This window comes from Cnephaeus nilssonii (assembly GCF_951640355.1).
Source record: "Cnephaeus nilssonii genome assembly, chromosome: 9".
Taxonomy (NCBI): domain Eukaryota; kingdom Metazoa; phylum Chordata; class Mammalia; order Chiroptera; family Vespertilionidae; genus Cnephaeus; species Cnephaeus nilssonii.
This window is the reverse complement of record NC_137080.1, coordinates 95,620,439-95,644,474: the sequence shown is the minus strand read 5'-3', so window position 1 is coordinate 95,644,474 and position 24,036 is coordinate 95,620,439. Positions and strand designations below refer to the sequence as shown.

At 55.9% G+C, this 24,036-nt stretch overlaps 2 pseudogenes across 2 annotated transcripts; both read left to right on the top strand.

Annotated features, from left to right (window-relative positions):
• Window positions 1–9,776: 9,776 nt before the first annotated feature.
• On the top strand, window positions 9,777–12,046 carry LOC307105772 (butyrophilin subfamily 1 member A1-like; annotated as a pseudogene). The gene is made up of 3 exons (XR_013815268.1): window positions 9,777–9,792; window positions 10,848–10,874; window positions 11,243–12,046. The product of XR_013815268.1 is annotated as a butyrophilin subfamily 1 member A1-like (transcript).
• A 7,753-nt stretch (window positions 12,047–19,799) lies between these two features.
• LOC307105309 (adenylyl cyclase-associated protein 1-like) lies at window positions 19,800–22,840 on the top strand (annotated as a pseudogene). The gene is made up of 2 exons: window positions 19,800–19,917; window positions 21,436–22,840. The product of its transcript is annotated as an adenylyl cyclase-associated protein 1-like (transcript).
• Window positions 22,841–24,036: the final 1,196 nt, after the last annotated feature.

Genomic DNA, 24,036 nt, shown 5'->3' with positions numbered 1-24,036 from the left:
CGTCCGTCCATCTGCTTCCCGGCTCCCCTCCAGCTCTCTAAGATCCCTTGGCGGCCCCGCCCCGCCCTCCTCCGAGTCCTGTCCGCCACGTGCTGGCCACACGGGGGCAGCAGAGCCTGACGGATCCCGGTGCGACCTGGCGGTGCCGGTCCACTGTTCCCGGGCTACCGACCCCCCACCCCCACACCCTTTGATGGCGCCTCCCAGGCAGGTGTTCCCGCTTCGCCCCTTGGAGACCTGCAGCTTTAGAGAGGATTTCTGGAGCGAGGTCTGGAGCGAGCCGGCTCCGAACTCCTGAGCCCTCACACTCCTTCCAGCGGCCGCTGTGTCCGAGTGGATCAGAGACAGAATGACGGGCCGGAGACCAGGCTCGGATACACAGGGAAATGGGCGGGGTGATGAGCGATCCAGGTCCGCAAAGACAGGGGAGGGTGTGCGGTTTAACGGCCCCACCGAAGGGGCAAATCTTACCACACACCTGCGGACAGAGCCCAGGGAAGCGCATAGCTGGGAAACAAACGGGATAGTGGGATCAAGACCAAACGAGGGAGGGGCAAGAATAAGACAAAAACCCGGGGGCTACCCCACCGGGGCCCTGGACCCTCGCCCAAGCTGCCCCTCTGACTTCGGCTCTTAAACGACTTTGCCTCTTGCTGCAATTTCCCGTCTCTCCTCGCCCTGGAATTCCTCCCTCTGCACAAGAACTTGACCTTGCAGACCCCCAGCACCGCTGCCACTTTGAACATCAGTTAACAATTATGTGCAAACATTGCACAGGTTATAAGAACAACACCAATAACTCATCAAAAGAGACACGAGTAAGCTGTTATAATGGAAATTCTAACTTTTAAAAAATATATTTTTATTGGTTTTAGGGAGGAAGGGAGAGGGAGATAGAAACATTAATGATAAGAGAGCATCACTGATCAGCTGCCTCCTGCATGTGCCTCCCCCTATCACCCCCCACTGTGACGGAGCCTGCAACCTCGGCCTGTCTTGACCGGCCTGTCCACAGCTCCGGGCGGCTATGCGGGGCGGCCACCTCCTCTCTCAGCCAGCAGTGCGGGCTCCTGTGGGCACGGGGAGGGCACCTCCTCTCTCAGCCAGCAGTGTGGGCTCCTGTGGGCACGGGGAGGGCACCTCCTCTCTCAGCCAGCAGTGCGGGCTCCCGTGGGCACGGGGAGGGCACCTCCTCTCTCAGCCAGCAGTGTGGGCTCCTGTGGGCACAGGGTGAGGGCACCTCCTCTCTCAGCCAGCAGTGCGGGCTCCTGTGGGCACGGGGCGACCACCTCCTCTCTCAGCCAGCAGTGCGGGCTCCTGTGGGCACGGGGAGGGCACCTCCTCTCTCAGCCAGCAGTGTGGGCTCCTGTGGGCACGGGGAGGGCACCTCCTCTCTCAGCCAGCAGTGCGGGCTCCCGTGGGCACGGGGTGAGGGCACCTCCTCTCTCAGCCAGCAGTGCGGGCTCCTGTGGGCACGGGGCGACCACCTCCTCTCTCAGCCAGCAGTGCGGGCTCCTGTGGGCACGGGGAGGGCACCTCCTCTCTCAGCCAGCAGTGTGGGCTCCTGTGGGCACGGGGCGACCACCTCCTCTCTCAGCCAGCAGTGCGGGCTCCTGTGGGCACGGGGAGGGCACCTCCTCTCTCAGCCAGCAGTGTGGGCTCCTGTGGGCACGGGGAGGGCACCTCCTCTCTCAGCCAGCAGTGCGGGCTCCCGTGGGCACGGGGTGAGGGCACCTCCTCTCTCAGCCAGCAGTGCGGGCTCCCGTGGGCACGGGGAGGGCAGGCTGTAAGGGAGGTAGCGTTTGCCTCCAGGTTTCAGTCCCCACAGAAGCCGTCAGAGGAGAAAGGCCGGGCGCCTGGGCTGTGGTGGGAGGGGGTCCCTGGGCGAGGCTGAGACTGGACCTGGCCAGCTTCTGGTCCTGTCCTTGGAGGGGCCCGGTGGGAGCTGTGTTCTGGGGCGGGGGGGCGGGTCCGGGAGCCTCAGTGTCAGCTTCGGGGACTCGCTAGCAATGCCTGTTCTCGGGCCCACCTACCGCGTCAGAAGCTGTTTGACAGGCCCCGCTGGTGACGCCAGCCCCGGAGGTGACAGCCACAGGCGGAGAGTCCCTCACAGCGGGTGTGAGGACAGGAGCCGAGGGGGAGAGTCCCAGGCGGAGAGTCCCCAGAGGTGAGTCCCTCACAGCGGGTGTGAGGACAGGAGCCGAGGGGGAGAAGGGAGTCGTTTGGACATTCCGACCACAACTTTGTGACCCGAAGATCGTGCCCTGATCCGAGTGGCTACACCTGCGCCCCAGCCTGGGCCTTCCCGCCTGAGGGTCCGTGTGTCTCCACCTTCCTCCCTTCCCGTGTTGGCTGAGGGCTTCTTGTCCTCGGCCCCTCGGAGCCCCTGGGGGCCGCGCTGGGCGGGGACGGGCGCTGCCCTGCCACACGCCCGGGCCAGGGGCACGGAGAACATGCAGCTGCGGTGGTTCCGCTCCGAGTTCTCCGAAGCCGGGCTCATCTACCAGGACGCAGGGGCAGCGAGGAGCTGAGGGCCCGGGAGGCAGGGCGGACCTGGCTGGAGACGGAGCTCCTGGGCAGGGGCAGGCTGCTGCGCGCATCCTCGACGCTCAGGCTCCGAGGAGGCTGCACCCTGCTTCCGCAGGGAGGAGGCTGCTATGGGGAGGCCGGGGTGCGGCTGAGGGTGGCAGGGGGGTGGCCGGCTCTGCACTGTCCTAGGGTGTGGGGTGGGGAGGGGCCTCCAGGACCGTGCAGTCCAGCCCTCACCTTATGGAGAGGGAAGGGCGGCTCATTCGCTCATTCATTTACTCACTAAGAATACCGAGAACCCCCACTATGCGCCAGGCCTGTCTGGGCGCTGGGACACCCAGGGAACCAGAGATCCCTGCCTGTGCCGTCATGTTCTGGACAGTCACCGGGTAGATACGCGGGTAAGTGGGCTACAGGGATGGCCGGTGTGGCCCTGCTTAGGATGCGAGGCCGAGTAGAACAGGGCAGTAGGCCAGGCTGTGGGCAGGGGCTGGGGGCGGGCTTCACGGTCACACAGGGCTCACACGGGCTCTTCCCGACAATCTGAGCACAAGTTCCAAGGAGGCAGGGATGTAGCAAGTGGCTAGAGGGCCGGGGGGTGCCAAGCAGAGGGAACCCCCGTGAAGCCGGAGCTGGGGTGTGGCTGGCAGGCTCCGGCGCCTGAGGAGGCCACGGCGGCGTGTCCCTAAGACCAGTGAGTGGGAGGGCGGTAGGAGCTGACGATACTGGAGATGTTCCTGGTGCGGGGCGGGCTTGATGGACAACCCCAGGAACACCCACAGGGAGTGTGCGCCCGAGCAGGTGCTTGAGGTCACCAGCCAAGGTCAAGGTCCCCCTGAGCACTTGAGGCTGAGGGACTGGGATTGGAGGGGCAGGTGATTGTGTTTTGAGCAGTTACAGTCCTTGTGACCGGAGTGTGTGGCCCCGAGGGGCCCAGGTGGGGGGAGGCGGTCAGTGGGGAGAGCAGGTGGAGGGAGGCAGGTGGGGGTCAGGGAGGCTGTGCTGGGGCGGGGGCGGGGGGGGGGGGGGCTGGATGCCCTGCTGAGGAAAGAGCACAGGCAGTGCTGAGAGGACGGATGGAGGGGAGCACGGCTGGGGCTCGGATGGACGGCTGTGAGGTGGGGGGCGAGTGGACTGGAGCGGGCAGAAGGGATCACACAGCGCCAGGCTTCCAGAGTAGACCCGCTGGGGGAGCAGGTTTGGGGACAGTTTGCAGGGAGAGGGGCTGCGGCGCTGCGGCTGGTCGCCAAAGGAAAGCCTTTCTGACTGAGTGAGTGTTCCAGCCAGCGCGACCCCCTCCCGGCGGCCAGCCTGCTGCCAGCCCAGCACCTGCAGCGCCCGCAGGCCGCGGCCACTAATCCTCAGGAAGGAGAATGCAAGGCCCTGGGTCGCAGATAGCTTACCCTAAACTCACCTGCGAGTAGGGTGGCCATCGATGAGCTCATTGGGGAAAAGCTGATGCTCAGCCTTTATGAAGGGAGGGAGGTGGTTACAGCTCAGGGCGCGCCCTCTGCAGCTGCCTGCTCCCGCCGGTGGGAGGCAAGGCCCCGGAGGCTCACATTTCAGAGGGGCCTCCACCTCCTCCCCGGGCAGGTGTGGGCTCTGCCCCCCCCCCGCCCCCGCCCCGAGTACGCATCACAGCATCACAGGGCCCGAGGAGGACGGGGTCCGCGTGCAGTGTGCGGCCTCCGGGTGGTTCCCGAAGCCCCAGGTGCAGTGGCCAGGCCGCGGGGAGCGCAGTTCCTGGCATTCTCAGGCTGTTCAGCGTGGAGGCCGCGCTGGTGAGAGACCGCTCTGCCGGCAACGTGACCTGCTCCTTGCGCAACCCCATCCTGGGCCAGGAGGAGGCTGGGTCAGAGCTGCTCCTGCTCCCCGCAGCTGGAGGGCGGGCGGGCCTGTGCGCGCTGGGGGGCTGTCCCGGGCGCGCTGGGGGGCTGTCCCGGGCTGGGCCCTGATGGGGCCTTCCTCCCCCAGGCCTCTCTCTGGAAGCTGGCTTTCTGGGTGAGCCTGGCCGCGCTGGGGCTCCTACTCCTGGGGGCTGGCTACTGCGCCCACAGAGAACATTGCACGAGACTGCGGGCGCTCAGGGACAGGGAGACTCTGCTGGGGCTAAGGAGGAAGACCGGAGGGAACAGCAGGCGGCGCTGAGAGCCACAGGTGAGGCCGGACAGGCCCAAGGCGATGGGTGTGGCAGCCGTGCTGAGAGGGGCAGGCCCAGGGCGGCGCCAGCGCTCCAGGGAGACCCAGGCCCAGGCGCCAGCAGGTGCGCGGAGACCCAGAGAGGGCACTGCAGGCTCGGGGTGGGGTCTGCAGTGGGGACCTGCAGGCTAGAGCGGTCTCTCCGGCGCTGTCGCTCCGCTCCTCGGGGGTGGCAGCTCATGCTTGCTCTCACTCTCTTTCAGGTGAACTGCAGGCCCAGCCGGTAGGTTCTGCTCCCCCCTGACCTCTCTGCCCCTGTGGGAGACACTTCGGTGTCAGCTCACCTGTCCTGTTTTCTCTCAGAATGGAGGAAGAGAGTTGGTGAGTGGCTGGTGAGTGGCTCTCCACGGTCCTCGCGCTCCTGCCCCACCTGGCCCAGTGTCCCTCTCCTGGCTTCTGTCTGGGCACACGCGTGTGGACCCCTTCCTGGGGCAGAAGTGGGAGCTGGTGGGAGGCAGACCCCAGCTCCCCGGGCTCCCCTGACCGAATGGCTGCTGCTCTTCTCCACCCAGTGCCTGGGAACCGGGCGTGATGGTGGCCAGGGTCTGCCAGGCACCTGGTCTCATTCCAGCCCTGACCACCGCTGTATGGCCTTCAATGCACGTAGCTCGGTCAGCACCTGGAGCGGAGCCATGTAAATAAAGGGTCAGGAAGTGTAGGATTGTGAGCTCCTGCCTTCCCCCAAACACCACCCAGAGAGTCTGTTTTCTCCAGTTCCTGTGGCTGCTGATCAAAAACGATTGGGGGAGCCCTGGCCTGTGTGCTCAGTGGTTAGAACACTGGCTCTCCCACCGAAGGATCGCAGGTTCAATTCCCGATCAAGGGTACCTACATGGGTTGTAGGGTTGATCCTTGGCCCCGATTTGGGCACAAGCCGGAGGCAACCAATCTCTCTCCTTCCCTCCCTCCTTCCCCGCCCCCCTCCTTCCCATTTTCTCTAAAACTCAATGGGAAAACTATCCTATAGTGAGGATTAACAAAAAAAGTCACGGGAGACTGGGCTGGCCACTCAGGGACTGTGCCGGAGGGGGCCAGCGCCCAGAACAGGGACAGTGCTGGCTACCTTTAGAAACTATCTATGTGAGGAAGAGTGGCCACTCTACCCCAGCTCCCACCTCACACCCTGTCCTTAACTTAATTCCCATTTTGAGTTATTTTTCAACTATACCTTTGTCAGAAAAAGATTGGATATGAAAGTGCTTTCTTACAATTACAGAATAATTTATATTTATTTCCTAAAATATTTTCACACATAGTGCACCTTTTCATCCTGAATAGCAACGGTGAGTAAGTAGCAAGTGAAACGGGAGTTTTGAGGTTGTTTTGGAGCAGAACAAACACAGCAGCAGCCCACCTGCCACGGGGTTTCCCTCAACCCCTGCCGGGCACCTCCCTGTAGGCAGTCTCCCCTGCAGAGCCGGCAGCCAGCAGGTTCCCGCTGTGCTGGGTGTAGTGGCCGAGGTCTCACAAGGAGTGTTCCCTTTCAGCCTGGGGGAAGGCCCAGCTGTAGGCAGGCAAGTGACTCCGTTTCCCAGGGCTTCACCTCCCCAGCCTCGACCCCGCCCCTTCTCTGTCAGTGGACCGCACCCCAGGGTGGGGTGGGTGAGCCTGCTCTCGTGTCACTTTTGTGGCCGCCATCTGAAGGGTGCCAGGACTCCTCCAAGGGAACACACACCGGCCTCCGTCTGGCCCTCCCCCCACCGCAGGTCACCCAAGGCTAGCAGTACTGCTGATCTCACCCTCCTGACAGCAGAGGGGTTGTGAGGAGAGATCGCAGGCCAGGACCACGGTGCAGATCATCGGTCTCTCTAGGATTCAGAAATCCTGCTTGCCTGCGTAGGACTCAGGTCTTCCTAAGGGGTCCTTGGTTTTGGATCCTTCTTGCCCCGAAATCCCTCCCGTTTTTGGATCTACTGTATTTTCCAGCGTATAAGACGACTGGGCATATAGAAGATTTTCCTGGGTTAAAAAGTCGTCTTATATGACAGAAAATACGGTAGTTTTGGTCCTCTGAGAGATTGGTCTTCTCTGCTTCCTGATGCTCTGAGCTCCGTCTAAGTTGGTTCCTCCCTCTCAGCCTCCTTGGTGCTGAGGAGGTGGTTGCTTTAGAGCAGGTGTTCTCAGTCTGGGTCCAGACCCTGCAGGAGGTTTCTGGTACAGTCTGTGACAGAACTAAAATTACATGCAAAATTCTATGCAAAAGTCTGTAAAATAATACGCAAAATTCTGTATATGATTCTAAAATTACATTAGAACCAACATTTCCATATTGACAGGTTCATAGTGTGAGGTGGACAAATGTCTGATCTCATCTTAGTCATAAAACTGGAAAACAGGAGAAAACCAAGATGGCGGCATAAGGTATACACCTGTTATAAGATTACTCAAGAATCTTCTAGAAACCTCCAAGAAACTTAGTGAGATCTCTGAGGAACTTAGTGAGACCTTCAAGGATCTTAATGAGAATGCCAAAAAATTGGAAAAGGACCAGTCAGAAATTAAGCATACACTGTCTGAAATAAAGAATAATATACAGAAATTCAACAGTAGACTAGAGGATCCCAAGAATCAAACCAAAGATTTGAAATATGAGGAAGCAAAAAACACCCAACCAGAAAAACAAAAAGAAAAAAGAATCCAAAAATATGAAGATAGTGTAAGGAGCCTCTGTGACAACTTCAAGCATACCAACATCTGAATTATGGGGGTGCCAGAAGAAGAGAGAGAGCAAGATACTGAAAACCTATTTGAAGAAATAATGACAGAAAACTTCCCCCACCTGGTGAAAGAAATAGACTTACAAGTCCAGGAAGCGCACAGAACCCCAAACAAGAGGAATCCAAAGAGGACCACACCAAGACACATAATTAAAATGCCAAGGGCAAAAGAAAAAGAGAGAATATTAAAAGCAGCAAGAGAAAAACAGTTAGTTACCTACAAGGGAGTACCCATACGACTGTCAGCTGATTTCTCAACAGAAACTATGCAGGCCAGACGGGAGTGGCAAGAAATATTCAAAGTGATGAACAGCAAGAACCTACAACCAAGATTACTCTACCCAGCAAAGCTATCATTTAGAATTAAATGTCAGATAAAGAGCTTCACAGACAAGAAAAAGCTAAATGAGTTCACCACCACCAAACCAGTATTACATGAAATGCTGAAAGGTATTCTTTAAAAAGAGGAAGAAGAAGAAAAAGGTAGATAAAGATAAAAATTATGAACAACAAAGTGACAACAAATACATATCTATCAACAAGTGAATCTAAAAATCAAGTCAATAAAAAATCTGATGAACAGAATAAACTGGTGAATATAATAGAATCAGGGACATGGAAAGGGAGTGGACTGACAATTCTCAGGGGGAAGGGGGCGTGAGGGTTGTGGGAAGAGAGTGGACAAAAATCTTATACCTATGGATGAGGACAGTGGCGGGGGGTAAGGGCATGGGGGTGAGGAGGGAATCAGGTGGAGGGGAGCTATGGGGGAAAAAAGAGGAACATCTGTAATAATCTGAACAATAAAGATTTATTAAAAAAACTGGAAAACAAAAATGCATTGTGAACAAAAACACAATTTATAATTGTTCATACCCATTATTTCTCTTTGTGGGAGAACCTGCATTTGCCCGAGGCTCTTGACCCTGGTTGAGTCTGTTAGGGCAAATGTGTGAAGATTCCCAAAGGAGAAACTTACAGGAGTTAAAATAGTTTTCTAGAGAAGGGGTGGGGAGCAAGTGAGGGAAGGAAAGATGGGATGCGGGGTGGGGGGGGTGGTTGATGAGAGAGGAGGAGGTGAGAAGGAAGTGGAATGCTTGAAATTCACTAGATAGAGATTGGGTGGCTCAGCGCGGTGGGAGGGAGACCAGCAATGGTGGTGTGAGTTGGGGAGTCTGCACAGGGTTTGCAAGTGCTTTGGATACATGGAATGTAAGCATCTCCTTGGTAAATTTCAGTAAAGATATTTATTTTTAGGCCATTTTGAAGTAACCAAGCAATTGAGTTTCCTCTGGTGGTGAGAACATCTCATCCTCCCATTGGCGGTCAGGGCAGGAGGGTGGTAAGGGGGATCCCAAGGCAATGAAGGGTGGTCCAGAGGACCCTTCAGCACGGGGCAGGTAAGGATCTGTGCCCTCCAAGCCTGGGTAGCGCCCTCCCTGTGCTTCACATGTTTCCTTCTATGGTCAGGGCACAGATTGTGTGTGTGTGTGTGTGTGTGTGTGTGTGTGAGAGAGAGAGAGAGAGAGAGAGAGAGAGAGAGAGAGAGAGAGAGAGAAAGGGGTGAGCCATGGGGTGACGGGGCATGTGGACCGGATGCGTGAGGAACCCTCAGAGAGTCCTACTGAGTCTCCCCAGATTTATTTCTATAAAGTGGTGATCATCTCCCCCGTACCCGCGGAATTAAAGTGCTTATGTTTTAATATGTACCTGTATCCCTTTTATTTTGTAAGGATAAACACCATTACATTAGAACCAACATTTCCATATTGACAGGTTCATGGTGTGAGGTGGACAAATGTCTGACCTCATCTTACTCATAAAGCTGGGAAAATAATTTCTAACGTAAAGGTTTGCTGTAGAAATTAAATGAAGAATGCAGTAAAGCGCATAGCACTCAATGTATTGTAGAGGCTCAAAGTCAAATACAAATCCCCCTTTCTCCCCTCCTTTGGTAATCTCCTTTAGTTATGATCTCGAAACTTATCATTGGCTATCGACTCCTATCTTGGTGAAGAAGTAAATTAAAGTTCATTTTCCTCAAAGGTCACCTGGGTCAGCCCATTTTATGTGATTTTATTTCCTCCAAGCAAATCGTCAGAGACAGAAGGGCAGTTTCCCCGAGTCACCCTAAATCAGTGTGCTGGTGGCCACCCATCACAGCCCGCTGCGCGAGGAGAGCGCCGTTCACTACTTCTAGAAGCGCTTTAGTCTTGCTCCAGCGCCCATCCTGTTGGAGGCAGCAGCCCCCGCCGTGGCCGACTTTTCAGGGCTCATGACGTACAGGCTCTGCTGTGGTCAGCGAGCTTCCTCTCTTCTCCCCACGGGAGTATGGCGGTTGGAAGAGGTAATGTGGGGAGAGGGGTCCCGTGCTCTCCGTGTAGTCATGCCAGGCGCTCACCCGGGGAGGCTAGCCTGACCTGGTCCTCGGGGTCCTTGGTTGGGGTCTGCTTAGGAGGGGCAGGTGCCATCCAGCTATTGGAGGGAATTTTTGGTCCTCCCTACTGACCCCATCTCCATCTGTAACTGTATCTGTAAAGTTCCCCTTTGCCATATCACATGTGCATGTTGGGGGCTTGGGACATGGCATCTTTGGGGGCCCCACCACCGCAGGGATCTCCTGGAAGCGTTCAGTCTCTCTGGGCCATTGTAGGGGGAAGCAGATGACAGAGCCAATGGTTATGGGTTCTCCTTTATATGGATAGGGGTTATTTTCTATATGGGGTGATTTTTGCTGTCACTACGGATGAGAAGGGGAAGAGAATTTGTTAGTGTCTGTCCTCTTACTGAATGCATGACTTTCCTGCTTTGAATCCCTCTCCCTTCCTTAGAAACCCCTCCTCTGCCTCCGACTGGGCAAGATTTCTCTGATCTGTATCCCCAGTTCTCGCCACTCACAGCTGGAGTCACCCTCCGAGTTCAGCCCAGCCAGTTGTATTCTCTCTTCCGTGGCTGAGGGGCACCCCGAGTTCAGCTCAATCCGTTTTTCATTTGTAAATGGACATTTCGATCTCCCCAGTTCTTTAAAGGAAAACCTAGCTTTCAGGATGGCTGTGTGGCTTGGGACTTGATAAAGCAACTTTGATACTAAGTCTGGGCCTTTCTGCTCAGGTCAGTCTCCAGACTCTCAGTCCTGAGCGTTAAGCTTTCATGGGAAGGTGGTAGCATGATGGCTCCATGTGCATGTGTGTATGCCTATGTGTATGCATGCATTTATGTGTGCATCTGTGTATGTGTGTGTGTGTATGTTTGCATGTATAAAAAAGAAATAAATGCATCAGCTGAATGTTTCCAAAAACAGTTTCCCCTGTATATCTGCATCAGTATGTTTCAGAAAACTAGGTGCTGATCCAATGTGTGCGGTCTCTGCGAATCCCTGACATGTCACGTGCTCTCTTGCAGATTGGCGGCAGGAGAAGTTCCAGGCCTGTGAGTGAGGGTGTTCTTTCCGGTGCTCCTCCTGCTGCCCCACGACTTCTGGCCTCCCTTCAGTTCTCTGTGGTGGGGCAGATAGTGGCCCCATCAGCGGTGGCGGGCTGGGTGGCGGAGGTGATAGCACAGGGCTGGGGCTGGGGGGTGGCTCACCCGTGGAGTCCAGGCTGGGCCTCAAGGTCCCTGAGACATAACTAACCCCAAGTAAGTCTTGTGATTCCTTCTCCTGCTTGGAGGGCCATGGGCTTGAGTCACAAGACTCTCCTCTCAGGAGGCTGGCCCCCTGCAGCTAAGTGTCGGTGGTGGGGGAGGTGTGCCCTTGTTGGGGGAGGGGAGGCTTGCATGATTGGCACCTCTCTCTGCAGGGTCTGTCACTCTGGATCCAGGCTCTGCGGATTCCAGCCTTGTTGTCTCTCACGAAAAGAGGAGCGTGACCTTGAAGGACACCTGTGAGGATCCGGGGGCAGCGCAGCGTGTTGGGCCTGGAGGGCATTGGGGGTCTGCCGGGAAGATGTGAAAAGGACAGGCTGGTTCAGAGAGTCCCCAGAAAAGGGGTTCTGGGCTGTGGGGTGGTTTGAAACGGACATTGTGCCTGCACTATCGATGTCACGCCTTTAGCTCCGAGGCAGCTTCCCCGCAGGGTGGGGGCTTTCCTGGACCACAGTGAAGGGGATGTCTCGTACAACGTGACGGATGGCTCCCACATTTTCTCCTGCCCTCAGGCTTCCTTCTCCGGACCCTCTTTCCATACTTCAGGTTGAAGTCAGAGTTGGGTCCTTGACCATCTGCCCCATGGTGGGTGCGCCCGAGGGACTCCCTCTGCCCTGTAACAGTTCTTCTTGGGGGGAGCCTGTGAGCCTCCCAGGCTCTAGTGTTGATGGGACTGAATCTCCATTACTCCTGCAACGCGGGGGTGCCCCCCACTGTCCCTGACCCCTCGCTGAGGTGCTTCCTAGAGCTGCAGCCTGCCCTGGCAAAGCCCCGGAGGGAGACCTGAGTGCAGAGCCCCACCCCCAGCGTGCGGAGCCCCGCCCCCAGCATGTGGAGCCCCGCCCCAGTGTGCAGAGCCCCACCCCCAGCGTGCAGAGCCCCACCCCCAGCGTGCAGAGCCCCACCCCAGTGTGCAGAGCCCCGCCCCCAGTGTGCAGAGCCCCGCCCCCAGCATGCAGAGCCCCACCCCCAGCGTGCAGAGCCCCACCCCAGCGTGCAGAGCCCCGCCCCCCGCATGCAGGCTCCCAGGTGTGAGCCTGTGAACAGTCAGTTCCTGCCCCCCTCCCCTCCCCGCCCCCTCAGGCAGCAGGTTACAGAAGTTGACTGGGCTGGGTTGGGATAGGCGCTATTTTGATATGGGAAGTTGTTTTTCTTTTGGTAATGAAAAATATTTCATGGGCTCATTATACTGCTTGAATATGCAAGGTGGCTGTGTTAGAGTGGGAATTTTTGAGCATGCTTCCTCCTAGTTGACTTGGCCATAAATCCCAGCTGCAACTAACAAAATAGCCTTACAGGATAAATTATTGTCAGTTTTCTTGAGAACAGGAAGCCAGTAAGCCTTACAAGATAGATCACTGTCAACTTTCCTGATAACGGGATGCAGTTACTTACTCCACCAGGCGCCAGGACCCTGTAAATGAAATGTTGACATTACCTAAGAAAAACTACTTTGTTTTAAATTGTTTGCTCTGCAAAAACAGGATGTAGTGAATGGGTTTAAATACGGTCGGACACGAAGGGTCGGGGCTGCTCTCTGGGCTTGCTGCGTGGAGAGAGAGCAGTCAGCCGGCCGGTTATTAAAGGCTCCCTAAATTTTAATTTGGTCTGGACTCCAGTGGTCTTTACTCGCGTTCGCTCCACAACAGGCTGGGGCTGAATTACTCTGCAGCACTAAGTGGAGTTTCTTTTATCCAACTTGAGTCTGTGCAGAGGAGCCCAGGGGCTGAGGGTGGTCCCAGATCTATGTTATGGGCTCTGCACTATCTGACCAGAAAAGTTGGCCACCCACAAATCTCCAGGGCAACGATGGAGGTGGACTGTTAAGGGGAGAGAAGTCTGTAGTTCCTGTTCCGGGATGGCTGGAACAGTTGTTCCCCAAGCCGCAGTAAGTTTCTGTTACCTGGGCAAGACCTGGGGGTCAACTTAAGGAGTCAAGGAGAAGTACCGGCCCTCTTCAGTGTGCAGCACCAGGGAAGAAGGGCGCTCCCCAGGGCCACGATGTGCCCAAATGCACGACAAACGGCAGAAAGCTTTGGCTGGGAGCGCCGATCCAGTCATCAGCCTTCCAAGTCCAACGGCAAGGTTAATGGAAAACCACAGCAAAGAAAAGGAAGCCGGACCCTGGAGGACTCGGACCTACAGGAATGAAGTTCTCTACGAGACGAGAACTCCGACTTGCTATGGTTCTCACTGAGGGTGGAAGAGCGGGATGGGAAGTGGAAGAAAGAAATCAGGTGATCAGCTCTCACCTGCGACCCATGACAAACAAGGAGTGAAGTGACAGCCTTGCATATGTCCTCTCGTGTGTGTGTGTGTGTGTGTGTGTGTGTTATTTGTACACATGAACCATTTTCCTGCTCGCTCTTCTCCTTACCCTCTGCTTTTTGTCAGTTATGCTTAGTATAGTCTGTAGGTAACAGAACAGTCAGTGGGGCTGTGGATTTCAGGAATTGGCAATATAAATATAGCAGTGATCAATACAGTGACTGAGACTTTCTGCCTCCTCATTTTGGGGAAGGGTAAGATTTTTTTTTTAAATTTCTTTATTGATTAAGGTGTCACATATTTGTCCTCATCCCCCAATCCCATCCCCCACCCCTCCCCACGGATGCCCCCACCCCCCTGTTGTCCTTAACCATTGGTTAGGCTTGTATGCATGCACACAAGTCCTTTGGTTGATCTCTACCCCCTCCCCCCACCCTTCCCTACCCTCCCTCTGAGGCCTGACAGTCTGATCGATGCCTCCTTGTTTCTGGGTGTGTTATTGTTCATCAGTCTATGTTGTTCATCATTTCCCCTAGATGAGTGAGATCACGTGTTACTAGAAATATACTTATAAGAACCGAATGTGAGACGAGCAATAATAGTTATGCAGACAGGCAAATGAATCAGTCTGTAGTAAGTTTCTTTCTGGACCAACAGTTCTTTTGAGACCCAATATCAATGTCCACCAGTTCCTTATGTGTACATGTCGGCACTGACCCCTCAGCTCTGGATGGTGGACAAATGGTGGTAATGCAGTTCCGACTCCCTCTGGTTTGGTCTCGCCCGGACCCAGGGGCACGGCTTCACCCGGACTCAGGGGCATGTGGCCTCACCCGAACCTGAGACCCAGCATCACCCAGGCCCAGGGGCGCGTGGCCTCACTCGGACCCAGGTGTGCGCGGCCTCACCTGGACCTGGGATCCAGCTACACCCAGACCCAGGGGCGCGTGGCCTCACCCGGACCCAGGGGCGCGTGGCCTCACCTGGACCCAGGGGTGAATGGCCTCGCCCGGACCCAGGGGCACGGCCTCACCCGGACCCGGGACCCAGCCTCACCCAGATCCAGGGGCGCATGGCCTCACCCGGACCCAGGATCCAGCTACACCCGGACCCAGGGGCGCATGGCATCACCCGGACCCAGGGGTGTGTGGTCTCACCCAGACTTAGGGGCGCGTGGCCTCACCCGGACCCAGGGGCGCGTGGCCTCTTCCGGACCTGGGACCCAGCCTCACCCAGGCCCAGGGGCGCGTGGCCTCACCCGGACCCAGGTGTGCGCAGCCTCACCTGGTCCCGGGATCCAGCCTCACCTGGACCCAGGGGCGCGTGGCCTCACCCGGACCTGGGACCCAGCCTCACCCGGATCCAGGGGCGCACGGCCTCACCTGGACCCGGGACCCAGCCTCACCCGGATCCAGGGGCGCGTGGCCTCACCCGGACCCGGGACCCAGCCTCATCCGGATCCAGGGGCGCATGGCCTCACCTGGACCTGGGATCCAGCCTCACCTGGATCCAGGGGCGCACGGCCTCACCCGGACCCGGGATCCAGCTACACCCGGACTCAGTGGCGCGTGGCCTCACCCAGACCCAGGGGCGCACGGCCTCACCCGGACCCGGGACCCAGCCTCACCCAGGCCCAGGGGCGCACGGCCTCACCCGGACCCGGGACCCAGCCCCACCCAGACCCAGGGGCGCATGGCCTCACCCGGACCCAGGGGCACGTGGCCTCATCCGGACCCCAGGGCGCGTGGCCTCTCCCGGACCCAGGGGCGCGTGGCCTCACCCAGACCCCGGGGTGCGTGGCCTCTCCCGGACTCAGGGGCACACAGCCTCACCTGGACCCAGGATCCAGCTTCACCCGGACCCAGGGGGGTGCGGCCTCGCCCGGACCCAGGGGCGCGTGGCCTCACCCGGACCCGGGACCCAGCCCCACCCAGATCTAGGGGTGCACGGCCTCACCCGGACCCGGGATCCAGCCCCACCCAGACCCAGGGGCGCGTGGCCTCACCCGGACTCAGGGGTGCACGGCCTCACCCGGACCCAGGATCCAGCTACACCCGGCCCAGGGGTGCGTGGCCTCACCCGGACCCAGGGGCACATGGCCTCGCCCGGACCCAGGGGCGCGGCCACACCCGGACCCGAGACCCAGCGGGGCTTTGTCTTCTTGATCCCAATTCCTGTTGGTCAATTCCCTCTCAGCAATTCCTTCAGCCATTTTCTCAAAGCTCCGGGGCGGCTGCCGCAGAACTCGCCGGGTGGTGGGCTCAGTGAAGCTCCAGTGCGCCCGGTGCACGGCGGCGGGCTGGTCCTAGGTCGCTGCGGCGGCACTCGGGTCTGCAGTGGCGACCAGTCGCCGGGCGAGTGCACCTGGATCCGGGACCCAGCAGGGCCTCGTCTTCCCGATCCCATCTCCCATCGGTCAATTCCTTCTCAGCAATTCCTCCGGCCATTGTTCTGGATGGTGTCTGCTCTGTTTTCCAGTTGTAGTTTCAAAATTGTTGTGGTAGGCAACAATCAGGCGTCTGCCCTATGCCGCCATCTTGGTCCTCCAGAAGATTCTTAAGTAACCTTATAAATGTGGTTCTGAACACTGTGTCATCCATTAGTTTACTTTCCTTCATCCCTTCTATTCGTGACCTGCCTCGGTGTCTTCACCTCTCGGCTGCCTCCCCATAGTTCAGCTTCCCCAATCTCCCTAGGTGGTCGCCCCTGATACCCCCTTTGTGGGCTGAGTGCAAAGTCTTGGTGTTGTTAAGCCTTGATTGCTGTTGGTACACTGGGAGGATCCAACCTCCAGTCCAATTGGCTGTGAGGATCAGCTGTGTCTATGCCGGGAGACAGCCCCATTCAACTAGACTTGCAAAATTGTAAAAGCCTCTGTGCTCAGCTTGGATGGGGCGGAGTTTCAGGGTGGAGCCTACAGCCCTGGCCTCCCGTCAGCCCCGCCCCATGAGGTTCCTGCGACTCAGTGTCCCTCTGCACTCCCTGCAAACACCTCTGAGAGAAAAGCGACCAGGAGTTTCGCCCGCTGCCAAACAGTCCAGTCTCTCCCCCAATGAATCTGGATTCCCAGATTCTCGCCTGGAACTGGGTTTCAATGCAGTCGGAACTGGGGCTCAGCGCAGTCTGGTGCTTTTGTCTCCTTCCCACCAGGGCAATTCAGCGGCACAGTCAACAGACCATCCTCTGCGCGCATTCCCGTGCGTGCCTCCGGTGCTCTGCCTTTCGCCACTTCTCTGCATTTCCGCCTTACAGCCCAGATTCCCCCAGTATGGGCCTGGCTTCCCAGGGTTTCGCCCGGAACTGGGGTTCAGTGCAGTTGGAACTGGGGTTCAGCATGGTCCGGAGCTTTTGTCTCCTCCCCGCCAGGGCAATTCAGCGGCACAGGCAACAGTCTGTCCTCTGTGCGCATTCATGTGCGCGCCTCCAGGGCTCTGCCTTTCGCCGCTCCTCTGTGCCTCCGCCCCACAGCCCAGACTCCCCCAGCATGAGCCTGGCTTCCCAGGGTTTCGCCCGGAACTGGGGTTCAGTGCCGTCGGAACTGGGGTTCAGAGCAATCTGGAGCTTTTATCTCCTTCCTGCTAGAGAATGCCTGCCAGGCCGTCAGCCGCCCCTTCCTCTCTGGCTCTGTCCTCCCCGCACGTGCGTGTGCTCGTGTCTCCGCCCATGTCTCCATACCTCAGGCTTTTACGGCTCCTCTGATTTTCCTTGTGGTTTTCTCTTTCCTTCTAGTTGTGGGCATTTCAGTCAGCCAGCTTTCCTGTGGTTCTGGATGATGTCCGTTTTGACTTTTAGTTGTATTTTTGAAATTGTTGTGCCAGGCTGTAGGTTAGGTGTTTAACCTATGCTGCCATCTTGGTTTCTTCTTCAGGGAAGGGTAAGATTTTCTTCACGTGTAACAACGGTAGCTTTGTCTTGTGTGTGAAAAGTAGAGTTGTACTTTTACATGAAAGCTCAGATTTGGTAAATGGTTCATATGGAAGCTGAGAAGTCAAAGGTGTGGACTGTGTCCGTTATCAATTTATTGCCTCTTGGTTCCAAATCCACCTCCTGTTTGCCTGTTTTGTGACCCCCACCCCTGTGCCATCCAGCCCAATGCTGCGAGCCTTTGGCAGCCCTGGCGCTCTCACACGGGCTCTCTTCCCTGCTGGCCCTTTCTTCTCACTCCCGTGTGGACTGCCCCCGGCCGGCAGAAGGCCCCGTGTCGCGCCTTTTGGCGACTTTGCCTGGCATTGCAGCAGTCTGTTCTCCGGAGGACAGCTTCCGGGGGCTAAGCAGAACCCCCTGGGGAGGTCTCCTGCCACCAGCTGTGGCCTGTGGCTTGTCAGTGTACTCCTTCCAGGGGCCACAGTCCTACCTTGACCAATGAGCTCTGAATATGTCTTGTGGGGAGTCCTCTCCCAAATTTCTTCCTTCCCGTGTACTCTGTCTTAACTCCAGAGCTAGGGTCTGTTTCTTGTATCTGCTATTTCTGTATTCCTTAGCGCTTCCTTTTAGTTGTTTCATAGTTAACCGCTAAACTACCTTTGGCTACTTAGTAATTTTTTATATAAAAATTAGAGGCCTGGTGCATGAAACTCGTGCATGGGGGGGGGTTGTTAGGGGTGGGTGGGATCGAGCCTAAACCGACAGTCGGATCTCCCTTTCACAATCCAGGACCACTGGCTCCTAACTGCTTGCCTGCCTGCCTGCGTGGTCACCCCTAACCACTCTGCCTGCCTGCTTGATTGCCCCTAACTGCCTCTGCCTCGGCCCCCACCATGGTGGCTTTGTCCAGAAGGACATCCAGAATGATGTCTGAAAGGTTGTTTAGCTGTCCGGTCTAATTAGCATATTATGCTTTTATTATTATAGATTTCCCTGCTCTAGCCAGTTTGGCTCAGTGGACAGAGCATTGGCCTGAGGACTGAAGAGTCCCAGGTTTGATTCTGGTCAAGGGCACATGCCTGGGTTGCGGGCTCGATCCCCAGTGAGGGGTGTGTAGGAGGCAGCCAATAAATGATTCTGTCTTATCATTGATGTTTCTATCTCTCTCTCCCTCTTCCTTCCTCTCTGAAAGCAGTAATTAATAATAATAATAATAATAATAATAATAATAAATATAAAATTTCCCTGTTTAGCCCAACTGGTGTGGCTCAGTGGTTGAGTGTTGACCCATGACCAGGAGGTCATAGTTCGATTCTCAGTCAGGGCACATGCCTGGGTTTCGGGCTCGATCTTCAGGAGGGGGTGTGCAGGAGGCAGCTGATTGATGATTCCCTCTCATCATTGATGTTTTTATTTTTCCCTCTCCCTTCCTCTCTCTGAAACCAATAAAAACATAAAAGAAATTTCCCTCTTCAAATTACTGATGTGTCTTTTGTCTCCTGACTGGACATGCAGCCCAATGCTGTGAGCCTTTGTCGGCCCGTGAGCTGCAGGGGGAGCTGTGGGGCACAGCAGGGGAAGTGGGCTCTCTTCCCTGCTGGCCCTTTCTTCTTGCTCCCACGGTGGACTGTCACTGGCCTGCAGACATCTAAACATTAAACATCTAAACCACAGTGCAGCGTGGAGGGGGCAGGGCACTGTTCCCAGTGTGTGGGGAAGGGTAGTTGAGGCATTTGCAAATGCATTGAAATGGGTTACCCCAACAATAAGGTCACAAATATATTCTACAGGGTCCTGTGTGGGTATAACTGCTCTGTATGTTCATATTTATATGTCATCTCTATGCCCCTTCCATTGGCTTGTCCCTTTGTGATACTACATTATTTTTTGATGAGCTATGGGCATAGTACTTCATTTGAAACAGACAAGGAAGGCATGCATGTGACATAAATTATCCACCCCAAATAGGAGTATCTATTACTCCACTAAGTAGGAGTAATCTTTTTAAACAAGTGCACCAGCAGCCCAAGTCGTTCCAGAAAAAATGATTAAGGCAATTGATATGGAAGAGTTTTGTCAGAGTTGACCGACTTAAAAGTTACCTAGATGCACATTTTGTACCGAATTATCTTGGAAGTTCTGGTGACCAAGCTGGCAAGGTGGTCTTTTGAGCGTTTACTTACTGCTGTTTAGGGAGGTGTTTCATGACAAGGAAGCGGTGTTTTGCGTCCACCCTGCACGGGGTGACCGAAGCGCCCCTGCGTGTGGCTGTGCCCAGGCGCTCCCTTTGTTCGCCAGCCCCGCGGCCGCTCCAGGCGCCTGTGATGAGGCTTCTCAGGGCCCACAGGCGGTGCAACGGCCCGCAGGCCGCCCGGCCCTGAGCACACGGAGGGCGGCTGTCGGCCTGTCTCAGCGGTACTACCCACTCTGGATGTTTTGGAATTTTAATTTTTTATCATCCTTTAGCAAGCTTTCAACTATTAGCCATGAAACCTTTTCTTTATATTGTTAAGAAAAGCTGTTTGAAGGAAAGCGGCTGTTCGCGGGGAGGTGAAGCCGAGCTCTGAGAGGTGGTGGTTTATGGCTGACGTGCACAATCTGGCAGAAAGATTGGAGAGGGCCGTGGGCCACCTAGAGGCGGTATCCCATGTCTCTGACACGCACTGTGGGGACGGAGACAGCGCCTCTGACATGCACTGTGTGTACGGAGACAGCGCCTCTGACATGCACTGTGGGGATGGAGACAGCGGCTCTGACATGCCTCTGACATGCACTGTGGGGACGGAGACAGCGCCTCTGACATGCCTCTGACATGCACTGTGGGGACGGAGACAGCGCCTCTGACATGCACTGTGGGGACGGAGACAGCGCCTCTGACATGCCTCTGACATGCACTGTGGGGACGGAGACAGCGCCTCTGACATGCACTGTGTGTACGGAGACAGCGCCTCTGACATGCCTCTGACATGCACTGTGTGTACGGAGACAGTGCCTCTGACATGCACTGTGGGGACGGAGACAGCGCCTCTGACATGCCTCTGACATGCACTGTGGGGACGGAGACAGCGCCTCTGACATGCCTCTGACATGCACTGTGGGGACGGAGACAGCGCCTCTGACATGCCTCTGACATGCACTGTGGGGACGGAGACAGCGCCTCTGACATGCACTGTGGGGACGGAGACAGCGCCTCTGACATGCCTCTGACATGCACTGTGGGGACGGAGACAGCGCCTCTGACATGCCTCTGACATGCACTGTGGGGACGGAGACAGCGCCTCTGACATGCCTCTGACATGCACTGTGGGGACGGAGACAGCGCCTCTGACATGCCTCTGACATGCACTGTGGGGACGGAGACAGCGCCTCTGACATGCCTCTGACATGCACTGTGGGGACGGAGACAGTGCCTCTGACATGCCTCTGACATGCACTGTGGGGACGGAGACAGCGCCTCTGACATGCCTCTGACATGCACTGTGGGGACGGAGACAGCGCCTCTGACATGCCTCTGACATGCACTGTGGGGACGGAGACAGTGCCTCTGACATGCCTCTGACATGCACTGTGGGGACAGAGACAGTGCCTCTGACATGCCTCTGACATGCACTGTGGGGACGGAGACAGTGCCTCTGACATGCCTCTGACATGCACTGTGGGGACGGAGACAGCGCCTCTGACATGCCTCTGACATGCACTGTGGGGACAGAGACAGTGCCTCTGACATGCACTGTGGGGACGGAGACAGCGCCTCTGACATGCCTCTGACATGCACTGTGTGTACGGAGACAGTGCCTCTGACATGCCTCCTACATGCACTGTGGGGACGGAGACAGTGCCTCTGACATGCCTCCTACATGCACTGTGGGGACGGAGACAGCGCCTCTGACATGCCTCTGACATGCACTGTGGGGATGGAGACAGTGCCTCTGACATGCCTCTGACATGCACTGTGTGTACGGAGACAGTGCCTCTGACATGCCTCTGACATGCACTGTGTGTACGGAGACAGTGCCTCTGACATGCCTCTGACATGCACTGTGTGTACGGAGACAGCGCCTCTGACATGCCTCTGACATGCACTGTGGGGACGGAGACAGTGCCTCTGACATGCCTCTGACATGCACTGTGTGTACGGAGACAGTGCCTCTGACATGCCTCTGACATGCCTCTGACATGCACTGTGGGGACGGAGACAGCGCTCCGAAAGGAGCAGTTCCCTATGTGCAAGCATTTGACTCACTGCTTGCTGGTCCCGCGGCAGAAAACTTGAAGACCAGTAAGGAGACTGGGGGAGATGTGCAGAAACATGCGGAGATCTGAAGTTGGGCGGGCTCTCTTGGTTACAGCCTCTCTGTGCAAGCAGCAGGAGGTAATAAGCTTTCTGACTTGTTGGCTCTGATCTCAGAGCAGATGCAAGAAGCGTATAACCTTTCGGGAGAAGAACTGAGGCAGCAAACTTCAATCACCTGTCAGCTGTCAGCGAAAGTATCCAGGCCCTGGGTTGGGTGGCTGTGGCACCCACACCTGGTCTTTATGTGAAAGAAATGAACGATGCTGCCATGTTTTATACAAACCGAGTCCTTAAGGAGTGCAAAGATGTGGATAAGAAGCACGTGGAGTGGGTTAAAACTTACTTGAGTACATGGACAGAGCTGCAGGCTTACATTAAAGAGTTCCATACCACCGACTGGCCTGGAGCAAAACGGGCCTGTGGCAAAAGAACTGTGTGGATTGCCATCTGGCCCCTCTGCGCTATCAGGTCCTCCCCTCCCCCCCGCCCCCCCCCCAATGCCGACTAGTTCAGGGTCAGATGACTGCTTCACGCTCGGCACTGTTTGCGCAGATTAATCAGGGGGAGGCCATCACACATGCCCTAAAACATGTACCTGATGACATGAAGACTCACAAGAACCCTGCCCTGAAGGCCCAGAGTGGTCCAGTACGAAGTGGCCCCAAACCATTCTCTGCACCTAACCCAGGAGTTAACCCATCCCCTAAACCAGCCACAAAGAAGGGGCCGGCTCTACTTGAACTGGAGGGCACGAAGTGTAGAGTGGAAAATCAGGAGAACGTTTCTAACCCGGTGATTGATGACACAGAACTGAAGCAGGTGGCTTACATACACAAGTGTGTCAACACGACGTTGCACATCAAGGACAGAATGAACTCCATTACAGTAGATAACTGCAAGAAACTCAGTCTGGTGTTTGATGACGTAGTGGGCATTGTGGAGATAATCAATAGTAGAGATGTCAAAGTTCAGGTAATGGGTAAAGGGCCAACCATTTCCATCAACAAAACAGATGGCTGCCATGTTTATCTGAGCAAGAATTCTTTGGGTTGTGAGATCGTCAGTGCCAAACCTGAGATGGATGTCCTCATTCCTATAGAAGGCGGAGACATTAATGAGTTCCCCATCCCCGAGCAGTTCAACACCCTATGGAATGGGAAGAAGTTGGTCACCACAGTGACAGAAATCGCTGGATAAGCGAAGTGCCACTGGGTTCTTTGCCCTCTCCCTCGCACCATGGGATAAATCTGTATCAAGATGGTTCTTTTGTAGATTCCCTCCACCTTTCTGCTCTTAAACTGCTTCTCTGCTTTGAGAAGCACAGCTACCTGCCTTCACTGAAATGTACCTCAGGCTGAGGTTTGGGTGGGATAGCAGGTCAGTTATCTTCTGCAGGAAGGGGCGGCCTTTTCCTGTCGGGTCAACCACACCACCAGTCTGTTCTTAAGGAGCTGCAGACCAGGGCTGGCGAGTTTCAGCTTTCAGCCTTTGGGGATTATTCCACTAATAGTCCTTTGGGAAGAACAAAGCAGTCCCCAGGAATTAACAGCTCAGGAAGTTCACACAAGTTAATCTTTTCCTAACAATGAGCACGAGGTAGCAGAAGCTGGTGTGATTCCAGCTGGTTCTTCTAACAGACTAATTTTTCAATGTTGACAAGTGAGGCAAGTGCTGCATTGGACCAAAGGCTGAAGCTCGGCCATCTAGCATTCCAAGCAAGATTGTTCCCTCTGAGTATTCCTTTTATTCTGCATTCCATCCTGGCTCCGCCGGAACCCGAGACAATAGGTTCTCCTGTACCAGCTGCTGTGGCAGTGCCTGCACCCAGGCCAGTTTAGAGTCTTGGACCCTTTCTTTCTCCGGGATCCCTGCCCAGCACCTTCCTAGAGAAGACATAAAAACAGAGAGAGAGAGAGAGAGAGAGAGAGAGAGAGAGAGAGAGAGAGAGAGAAGGGAAAACACACCATTCTAAGGAGTCTGGCATTCTTTCCTCCCATGCTAGGTGCCTGTCATCCATCTTCCCTGTCTCCATTGCCCTGTCATGCTCAACAGCTTTTGGCTTCGGTACAGGCACCTGAACAAAGGACTACAATCTCCACTGTAGGTGGTTTTCAGTTTTATGTAAGAATCTTGCACAGCATTGCGAATATAAATTTCAGTTTTTCCTCCCCCAACCCCAAAGGATTGCCTGGGTGCCATTGCACATGGCGCTCCGTCCCAAGGGTGTTGCCAGCACGAACATGGCGACCCTCCACTTTCTTGATGCCAAAGCATTTGCCTGGTGAGTTTTTACCGAGGTTTTGGAGCTGCCGCTTGTCTTCTCGGATGCACATCTGATGGCAGGAGCTGCTGCCTGTGGGGGCCTCAGCAGGCTGTAACAGCTCTCCCCCTCCCCAGCGCCAGCACCACCGATGCCATGTTTGCAGTACACTTGCTTCTGGTCCTGGTGGAGAGTTTAGGGTTTTCTGTGTACGATATCATGTCATCTGCTAATAATAACAGTTTTAGAGGAAAAGCTTTCAG